The following is an 11,000-nucleotide window of genomic DNA, read 5'->3' as shown; positions in this document are numbered from 1 at the left end:
GCGCCGACGACGGGGACGGGGACGACGCGGGACGGGCCGGGACGGGGCGGCGATGACGACGGGGACAACGGGGCGGCGACGACGGGGACGGGGCGGCGACGGGGGCGGCGACGAGGGATGGAGACGTACGGGGGCGGCGGGCGACGGTGCAGAGGAGAAGAAGCCAGATGAGAAACTGAAATTTTTGCAAGTGTTGTTTATATAGGAGGGGCCTTTAGTACCGGTTTGTGCCACCAACCGGTACTAAAGGCCAGTTTTGGCCAGCCCAAGCGGCGGGAAGCGACCCCCTTTAGTACCGGGTGGTGGCACAAACCGGTACTAAAGGCCCCCCCTTTAGTACCGGTTTGTGCCACGACCCGGTACTAAAGGGGTGCGCTGGCGCAGGTGCGGTGCGGCAAGTTTAGTCCCACCTCGCTAGCCGAGGGGCGACCGCACTGGTTTATAAACCCCGTGCGGTCGCTCTCTCGAGCTCCTCTCCAAAGCAGGCCTACTGGGCCTACGTGTTCTTTGCTGCCCTATGGGCCCACTTGGCCTTTGCGGGCCTGCATCCTGGCCCAACAACAGGTTGGGTTTCTAGTCGTATGCAGGCCGCTCTGGCCTAGTAGGCGGGCTTTTTTTATTATTTTTTTGCTTTATTTATTTTTGTGTTTTTTTTGTGTATTTAGAGTTTCTTTGTGAATATTTTTGCTTTAGGTACAAAAAATTACAAACTTTCTGTTAGTGCCAGTAGTTTTCAAATTTGAATAGTTTAAATTTTGAATTATTTGAAATTAGTGTGAATCACTAGTTTGTGAATAATTTAACTTTAGAAATCAGTAAAGGCATGAAAGAATTTGTTTGCACATAAAATTTCTTCGCGTTTCAAATGCCAAAACACATAACTACCCTAACTATTACAGAGATTCCCCTCTGGGTGTGAAACACAGAAGAAAGTGATGATAGTGAAGCCGATCACATCCCAGATCTTGGGTGTGAAACTTTTTCTTCGCGTGTGTCCCTTTGCGCCGTAACCATGGAAAATCTTCATCATTTAACGGGATGCTCGGGTCAATATTCACTATGAATGGAGCAATTTCATCAAACTTTTCATAATCTTCTGACTTGTCTGTCTTGTCATCCACTCCCACGATGTTTCTCTTCCCAGAAAGAACTATGTGCCGCTTTGGCTCATCGTACGATGCATTCGCTTCCTTATCTTTTCTTTTTCTTGGCTTGGTAGACATGTCCTTCACATAGAAAACATGTGCCACATCATTGGCTAGGACGAATGGTTCATCTGCATACGCAAGATTGTTGAGATCCATTGTTGTCATTCCGTACTGCGGGTCTTCCATTACCCCGCCTCGTGTCATATTGACCCATTTGCACCGAAACAAAGGGACCTTTAAACCACGTCGATAGTCAAGTTCCCATATGTCCTGTATATAACCATAATATATTTCCTTTCCCGTCTTGGTTTCTGCATCAAAGCGGACACCACTGTTTTGGTTGGTGCTCTTCTTATCTTGGGTGATGTAAAATGTATTACCATTTATCTCGTACCCTTTGAAAGTCATTATATTCGAAGATGGTAACTGGGACAGCAAGTACATGTCATCTTCAATAGAGGTGTCATGCATGGTACGTGCCTGCAACCAGCTGGCGAAACTCCTGGTTTGTTCACGTGTAATCCAGTCATCAGACCGCTCCGGGTGTTTGGAGCGTAGCAAATTCTTGTGTTCATCCATATACGGAGCCACCAAGGCGGAATTCTGTAGAACTGTGTAGTGTGCTTCAGTGAGAGAATGTCCGTCCATACATATTATTTGTTCCCCTCCTAGCGTGCCTTTTCCATCCAGTCTGCCCTTATGCCGCGATTCAGGAACACCAATCGGCTTAAGGTCAGGAATAAAGTCAATACAAAACTCAATGACCTCCTCATTTTGATGGCCCTTGGAGATGCTTCCTTCTGTCCTAGCACGGTTATGAACATATTTCTTTAAGACTTCCATGAACCTCTCAAAGGGGAACATATTGTGTAGAAATACAGGACCCAAAATGTTAATCTCTTCGCATAGGTGAACTAGGACGTGCGTCATGATGTTGAAGAAGGATGGTGGGAACACCAACTTGAAACTGACAAGACATTGCACCAAATCATTCTGTAACCTTGGTATGATTTCTGGATCGATTACCTTCTGAGAGATTGCATTGAGAAATGCACATAGCTTCACAATGGTAATCGAACGTTTTCCGGTAGAAGCCCCCTCGATGCAACCGGAAGCAGTTGCGTCATAATCACGTGGCAGTCATGAGACTTTAGGTTCTGGAACTTTTTCTCTGCCATGTTTATTATTCCCTTTATATTCGACGAGAAGCCAGACGGTACCTTAATACTGAGCAGGCATTCAAAGAAGATTTCCTTCTCTTCTTTGGTAAGAGCGTAGCTTGCATGACCCTGATGTATGCCGTCTTCTCCGTGCATACGTTGCTGGTCCTCCCGTGCCTCAGGTGTATCTTTTGTCTTCCCATACACGCCCAAGAAGCCAAGCAGGGTCACGCAAAGATTCTTCGTCATGTGCATCACGTCGATTGCAGAGCGGACCTCTAGGTCTTTCCAATATGGCAGGTCCCAAAATATAGATTTCTTCTTCCACATGGGTGCGTGTCCGTCAGCGTCCTTCGGAACAGGTTGTCCGCCAGGACCCTTTCCAAATATCACCTTCAAATCCTTGACCATATCATCTACATCAGCACCAGTACGGTGGCGAGGCTTCGTCCGGTGATCCGCCTCACCTTTGAAATGCTTGCCTTTCTTTCTTACGGGATGCCTGCTCGGAAGAAATCGATGATGTCCCAGGTACACATTCTTATTACAACTATTCAAATATATACTGTCGGTATCATCCAAACAATGCGTGCATCCGCGGTATCCCTTATTTGTCTGTCCTGAAAGGTTACTGAGAGCAGGCCAATCATTGATGGTCACGAACAGCAACGCCTTTATGTCAAATTCTTCCCTCATGTGCTCATCCCACGCACGTACACCTGTTCCATTCCACAGTTGTAAGAGTTCTTCAACTAATGGCCTTAGGTACACATCAATGTCGTTGCCGGGTTGCTTAGGGCCTTGGATGAGCACTGGCATCATAATGAACTTCCGCTTCATGCACAACCAAGGAGGAAGGTTATACAAACATAGAGTCGCATGCCAGGTGCTATGGTTGCTGCTCTGCTCCCCAAAAGGATTAATGCCATCTGCGCTTAGACCAAACCATACGCTCCTTGCGTCATCTGCAAACTCCTTCCCGTACTTTCTTTCGATTTTTCTCCACTGCGACCCGTCAGCGGGTACTCTCAACTTTCCGTCTTTCTTACGGTCTTCTCCGTGCCATCGCATCGCCTTGGCATGCTCTTTGTTTTGGAACAAACGTTTCAACCATGGTATTATAGAAGAATACCACATCACCTTGGTAGGAATCTTCTTCCTGGGGTGCTCGCCCTCGACATCACCACGGTCATCGCGGCTGATCTTATAGCGCAATGCACCACATACCGGGCAAGCGTTCAAATCCTCGTACTCACCGCGGTAGAGGATGCAATCATTAGGGCATGCATGTATCTTCTGCACCTCTAACCCTAGAGGGCAGACAGCCTTCTTTGCTTCGTACGTACTCTCGGGCAATTCGTTGTCCTTTGGAAGCATATCCTTTATCATTACCAGCAACTTTCCAAATCCCTTGTCAGATACACCATTCTCTGCCTTCCATTGCAGCAATTCCAGTGTGGTGCCCAACTTTTTCTTGTCACCTACGCAATTCGGGTACAACAATTTTTTGTGATCCTCTAACATGCGCTGCAACTTCTTCTTCTCCAAATCACTTGCGCAGTTTCTCTTTGCATCGGCAATGGCCCGACCTAGATCATCAATGGGCTCATCTGATGCCTCTTCTTCAGCTTCTTCCCGCATTGCCGGCTCAGCTTCTTCCCGCATTACCGGCTCAGCTTCTTCCCCCATTGTTGTATCATCGTATTCAAGGAACCCATGGCCAGGATATAGCTGTCGTCGTCCTCTTCTTCTTCATTGTCTTCCATCATAACCCCTCTTTCTCCGTGCTTGGTCCAAACATTATAGTGGGGCATGAAACCAGACTCAAACAGGTGGACGTGAATGGTTCTTGACGTAGAGTAATTGCGACCATTCTTACAGCCAGCACATGGACAAGGCATAAAACCATCCGCCCGCTTGTTTGCCTCAGCCGCAAGCAGAAAAGTATGCACGCCCTCAACGAACTGGGGAGAGCATCGGTCATCGTACATCCATTGCCGGCTCATCTTCATTACACAACACCGAATAGAACAAATTAATACAAGTTCATACATAAAGTTCATACAACACTTAAATGCAACAAACAAATAAGTCTCTAGCTAAAGCATTTAAATGCAACAACAAATGCGATCAAGATCGCAACTAAGGTAACAATTGATCCAACAGCATAATGATACCAAGCCTCACTATCGATGGCATATTTTCTAATCTTTCTAATCTTCAAGCGCATTTTCTCCATCTTGATCTTGTGATCATCGACGACATCGGCAACATGCAACTCCAATTCCATCTTCTCTCCCTCAATTCTTTTCAATTTTTCTTTCAAGTACTCGTTTTCTCTTTCAACTAAATTTAACCTCTCAACAATAGGGTCGGTTGGAATTTCCGATTCACATACCTCCTAGATAAAAATATCTATGTCAACTTGATGGGCATAATTTGTCATAAACACGAAATGCAACAAATAGTTTTAAAAGAGAATATACCACATCCGAATCATAACAAGGACGAGGGCCGACGGGGACGGATATCAAAACCATGGCACTATGTATAACAAACAACGTATGGGTAAGATAATTATATGAGTAACTATATATCCAAATCACACAAACATCAATTTTTTATATAAAATTTCATGAACAAGAGGCTCACCACAAGGTGGTGCCGGCGACGGGACGGTGCGGGCGATCGACGGTGGTTACGACGGAGATTTAGAAGGCACTAAGTAAAACACACCTACATATGCAAACTAAGTGTTATTTTGACCTCAAATTGCATATAAATCAAATACTACCACATATAATTCCTCCCAAATTACTAAAACCCACAATTAATCACTATATAAACCAATGCAAGAGCTAATCTAGCAATGAGAGATGAAAGGACAAAGTTGCTAACCTTGGTGATCATTTGAATGGATGGGGGCCTGCAAATCTTGACAAATTTGGGGCAAATTTTGTGATGAACTCGAGAGGAAGAAGGGAAGAACAGAGGAGAGGGAGAGGGGAAAGGGGGAAGAACAGAGTGCGGGTGGACGAAGGGTTTATATAGGACGACCTTTAGTACCGGTTCGTGCCACGAACCGGTACTAAAGGTGCTGGAAGGGCCCCACTCTGACAACATCCTGCCACCACTTTCTTTAGTACCGGTTCGTGGCACGAACCGGTGCTAAAGGTTTGCCACGAACCGGTACTAAAGAGCTCCTCCCGCCTAGCCGTTGGAACCGTCACTAATGGACACATTAGTGCCGGTTCTGTTACAAACCGGGACTAATGTGTCTCACATTTGACCCTTTTTCTACTAGTGGGTGTGTATGAACTTGTATTAATTTGGTCTTTTCGGTGTTGTGTAATGAAGATGAGTCAGCAATGGATGTACGATGACCGATGCTCTCCCAAGTTCATTAATGGCGTGCATACTTTTCTGATTGCGACTGAGGCAAACAAGCGGGCGGATGGTTTTATGTGTTGCCCATGTGCTAACTGTAAGAATGATCGAAATTACTCTAACTCAAGAACCATTCACATCCACCTATTTGAGTCCGGTTTCATGTCCGACTATAACTGTTGGACCAAGCACGGAGAAAGAGGGGTCCTAATGGAAGAGAATGAAGAAGAAGAAGAGAATGACGACAACTATCCTGGCCATGGCAGATGGCAAAGGCATGGTCGACGGATGGCAAAGGCTTTGCCATCTGCCAGCAGATGGCAAACAGTTTGTCTGAAAACCTGCCGGCAAACGCTTCTTTGCCATCTGCTGGCTGATGGCAAAGAGCCTGTGCCTTTGCCATCAGCTGGCAGATGGCAAAGCCTCTTAATGGGGTTAGCCCCGGTAGAAGGCTAACGGCATACTTTGCCGTCTGCCAGCAGATGGCAAAGGCTTTAGGCTCTTTGTCGTCTGCCAGCAGATGGCAAAGGCTACATGCTTTGTCGTCTGCCAGCAGATGGCAAAGGGCCCAAATAGGCCAGCCCAAATTTTACATGTAGATGACACGTGGCCTCTTTGCCATCTGTCAGCTGATGGCAAAGCTCTTTGCCATCTGCCAGCAGATGGCAAAGTGCCTATATTGCCCCATTTAATTTTGTTTTTTCTTATATCATTTCATTTTCATAGAAAATCAAACACAAATATATTTATGTGACCAATATAACATATTCAACACATATTACCAATAGTCATGAACACATATATATCGAACACATATCCAACACATGTTACCAATTGTAGCAAGTTTCATCCATACATATACATAGTTTCATCAATGTTACACAGTTTCATCATAGGTAGCAAGTTTCACAAAGTCAAAACAAAAACTAAAGACAAGCACTCCATCAACCCAAGCTTCCGTGATCTGAAGCAAATCTACAAAATGGGAAAGAAGAAAGTTAGAAGAAGAAGACTAGAAGAAGAAGATTATTATGATGCAACTAAAATGTGAAGATTATTATGATGCAACTTATATCTGTAAAATAGGACTTGTGATATGTATTGAAACAATGCAAATGCTTACTATCACCGGAGCAACATACGCACATTCCTACTGAAAGTAAATTCCATATAGTATGAACTACAACGTGCATGGTTGCATACCCGGTTTGACAAAAGCTCCTTGATTGAGAAGCACATATCCACTGCCTCTCTGTTAGGAGAGAACCATTTTAGTTTTATGGAGGTAAAACCACAAACAACATATAGGCATCTTTGTATATGATTGAACTCTTAACACACATTTCTACATGTTGTAATTAGAAGAAGAAAAATACAGTGGTAACTCATGTCAGCTAGTAAAATTGTAGACCCTCCCGTTTAGTATGAGTTTTTTTACCATTTTGAGAGAGAGAGAGAGAGAGAGTACCTCAGAAATCGCAGAACAGCACGCAACATGGTGTGCACCGGCCGACGTTTGCGACATGGCCGTTAGCAACAACAATCATATTAAAACTTTGAAAGCCATGAAATATAATTTTGAAAACTAATTCAGGGTTGCTTTTCGCAGTGAAAACTATGCTCATTGCTCTCGACAGAGAACATGTGGAAGATGAAAAATACGTCCACACACATTTGGCAATTGCGACGACGCCAACCAGCTTTTATTCAAGACATGCTTCTGTAGTATATTTAGACAAAGGAAAAAAAACAATAGACATCACTTGCATACATTTTGCATGGGGCAATGAAACAAAATGCTAGTAAAAGATGCTCCTGAATCATATGTATATAGAAGGGGTGAGTGCGCATATACGTATGTACAAAACTATTAGTACTGGATTAATTGTAACTTTCTTACATATGGATGTAGCTTGAAAGATTGGATGTGGAACTACCAAGCAAAGAAAGGCGCTGATGACAAACGGACTTGCTGTAGGCAGCCTCCGATTTTTTGTTTCAATCAGAGAGAGTAATAAAGACAGCTACTAAAAACAATTCAAACACACGTATGAATATTTTTACAAAAATAGAGAAACATAACATATAACTAACGCAGAAGTAACACTTTTCTCATAAAGGAAGGAATGCAGAATTAACAAAACAAACGCTGCAACCACAACAGTTTTCAGTGACAATTTACTCGCTGCATCTATCAAGGATGAAAATGATACAATAGGCATATGGTACAACTACAGTCCGGTACACAGAGGTAAATGCTAATTATTTTCTCTCTAGGGCATAAGGCAACAATAATGAACGACAATAGTGCTGCTGTACTTGGGTGCTCGCGATAAAATTACATCTATTGGCAGTAAGGACACAAATAAATAGAACTTGCCGGAGTGCATTACTTGTATTAGGAATTTAAGCAGAGATCATCCACCTAAATACTGAAAGTAAAGTGGCAGCTCTGAACTATTGGAAATGCTAGTTTACAGAATTTTGAAGCTCACCTTGCAGATAAAAAGAATAACCTGACGATATAATTACTCATGCATGAGCTTTTACATGGTCAAGCATGTCAAGCATACAAGCTTTCTCTAAAGGTATTTACAGATTTGTACTTCGGTTATCCGGAACTTTAATTATGTGCATGAAACTTATCTCCGTGCAACAATGAGCTGCTCGTATGTGTTGGAGCACAGAACAACAACAACCAACAATTATAGAAGAGAACCTTTTACTATTGTGATCCAAATTCTGAGCATAGGCAAGAAAAAATATAGAAGTATAAGCAGAGATCCATGCTGTTGTTCGACATATAGCTATAGATGAGTATCCGCTCATCGCATTCACTGGAGGACACAAGGAGCCGACCGGCAGCACGCGTTCGAAACCGGCGGCATGAGCGTCTAGCTCACTTTCAACCCACTGTCGCATGAGATCATCTACCACTCCAGCCTCCAGGGATTTCGGCTCTCATGAGCAGGGCCAGTCAAGAAATTTCGGGGGCCCAGGGATTTCGGCTCTCGTGAGCAGGGCCAGTCAAGAAATTTTTCACAGGTTGTTTTTAACAGTAACTAAAGCTAATTATTCAGAATTACAAGCAGTTGCATCTGTTCTAAAAAAGTGATCAATAGCTCATTTCTATGACTCCATCAAGTCATTAGCAGATGGATACATTCTAGATGACATCTTGGTAAATTAAGAGCAGTCTTGTTAGTTACTGGAGCAAGGCATGTAATTAGCACACAAGGTTATCTTTCAGGCACTTACTTATTTTTCGCGCAAAAAAGGAACTTACATTTGGCAAAAGAAACGTAGTACAAGTTATTCACCGTCTTGTAAAGCGGCATGAGATTTTAATCTTCGAACAGAATGACGACAAAAAAATCATCCTACATGACCACGGATCCGCCTTGGCACCATCAGAACCCTTGTTATTTTTAACTTGTACATCGAAGAAACTACTGAAAAATTGAACAAAATATTCACTTGGGTGAAAATAAGTACATAGCTAATTCAAGGCATGGATGCAAATTAAGAACCTCGGGAGCAACATAATTGGGAGTTCCACAAATCGTATGTAGTAGCCAATCCTCCTGAAAGATAGCAGAAAGATATGCAAAAATAATCAGCAGATTGTATTGGCTGATTTGAGATAGGCATTGCTATTAGATAAACAGCAAAACGTAAAATAAAGCCAAAAGCGCTGGAAAAATCACTGATGAATTTTTTTCTAGAACATGCTGCTTGAGTTGGTAATCAGTTGGTAATCATTCTTGGTGATTTATCCGATATACTGATGAATCATCCTTTGCAGTGCATGACTTGAATGGATTTCTGAATTCCAAACAGTATGCTGTCGTGATGTTTGATTAGTGTCTTCTGTGAATCTATACCAAAACAGACTAGACAGCAGAGCGAGGCCATGGATCGGTTGATTCAATAGGGAAGGAAGAGACAGCAGGTTATAAAACGAGCTTGGGGATTAACTGGCCTGAAACTTAAACAGGGTCGCCCTAATGATGGACTCAAGCTCCAGGTTTGCTCGCCTAGCACGTCCTAATTACATTGGCTCTTGTCAAAATGTCTAGCAGATGGATAATGAATTCATTCTGTGATGCCACATAGATATGCAAAGTCATAGTCCTGCATGTATGCACGTACCTCTTCCTAATGGCATGATGTAGTCTTACCTGATCTGCAAGTTTTGCTACTAGCCTAATGAAGAGCCTTTTATACATCCTTGCAGATAAAAAATGAATTGAATTATGAGCATCAGACAACTACGATCAATTTCCCGGTTATACCTGAAATAAAAGTGGCCGACCATATGAAAGGAGGGATGCTTTCCTTGATGTGAGATTGTATAGATTATCTTACTTGATCTACAATATTTCTTTGGATTTCTTTTTTATGAAAGACACATGACACATAGTTTGCTTGATGGGTCTAAGATAAATATTTTAGTTATAGGAGGATTTTTTGAACGAGTAATAGTATTACCACCATTTACTTGGTCTGTTGTGCTTTCGGTAGAGCTTTCATATTTCAACACAAAAACAACAATTCAAGTTGGGACCAGAATCGCACAAACATCAAGCTCAAAGGAAATATCAGTTGGGAGTGATCAAGTATTCATTTTCTTAGTGATCTAATAGGTCTTATATTTGTTTAGAGAGGGAGTATGTTTCTAGATAGCCGTCAACTCCAATGTTTCGTTTATTTACTGTCTGAATATGAAGAAGATAGGTTTGCAATGTAGCTTTTTACATGATAATGTAACAAATATTTATGTCTTATAACTGCAAACATTTTTTAGTCCGTCACCGAGCAAATGTTTGGGAGTTGGAAATTATTTGGATACACATGATCTCAGCAAAGAAAGATTCACACATACTGCAACCAAAGGAGCTCCTTCACTCTCTATGCACCTAGAGAAATTATCCTTAATTACGAGCAGTACCCTAGATTTAGTTGTGGTTCTAACATATTAGAGATGTGGTTAGAATACCTACTGCTCTGAACTATTAAGTGGTTTGCACAAATCACCGATTCCCTCGTGCAGTGTACAATGTGATATTGATCATCATAGGATCAAACTTAATACAGGAAGTACGCACTTAATTGTTTCTGAACTATACTACTTTGTATGTTCATTCTCCTTTCCTTTTAAATCTCTAATTTAGTTGCAAGTATTTTATTTGTTATCATTTGGCTTCTTAATAAGAAATTTAGCAAGCAACTACTCGACTGATGAAAGAGATGTTGACCATTTTTGCTGCAGTGAGGTGCATTCTCGATCATGTTAATAATCTGT

At 42.4% G+C, this 11,000-nt stretch overlaps 1 long non-coding RNA gene across 1 annotated transcript; it reads right to left on the bottom strand.

Moving 5' to 3' along the window:
* Positions 1–6,635: 6,635 nt before the first annotated feature.
* On the bottom strand, positions 6,636–7,218 carry LOC119282672. Its single transcript, XR_005138826.1, has 3 exons — positions 7,164–7,218; positions 6,899–6,947; positions 6,636–6,670 (listed from the first exon to the last, which is right to left on the bottom strand). It is a non-coding gene; the product is annotated as an uncharacterized LOC119282672 (long non-coding RNA).
* Positions 7,219–11,000: the final 3,782 nt, after the last annotated feature.

Source organism: Triticum dicoccoides, chromosome 3B (genome assembly GCF_002162155.2).
Source record: "Triticum dicoccoides isolate Atlit2015 ecotype Zavitan chromosome 3B, WEW_v2.0, whole genome shotgun sequence".
Taxonomy (NCBI): Eukaryota; Viridiplantae; Streptophyta; class Magnoliopsida; order Poales; family Poaceae; genus Triticum; species Triticum dicoccoides.
The sequence above is the reverse complement of the archived record's forward strand: the minus strand, read 5'-3'. Positions and strand labels throughout refer to the sequence as shown.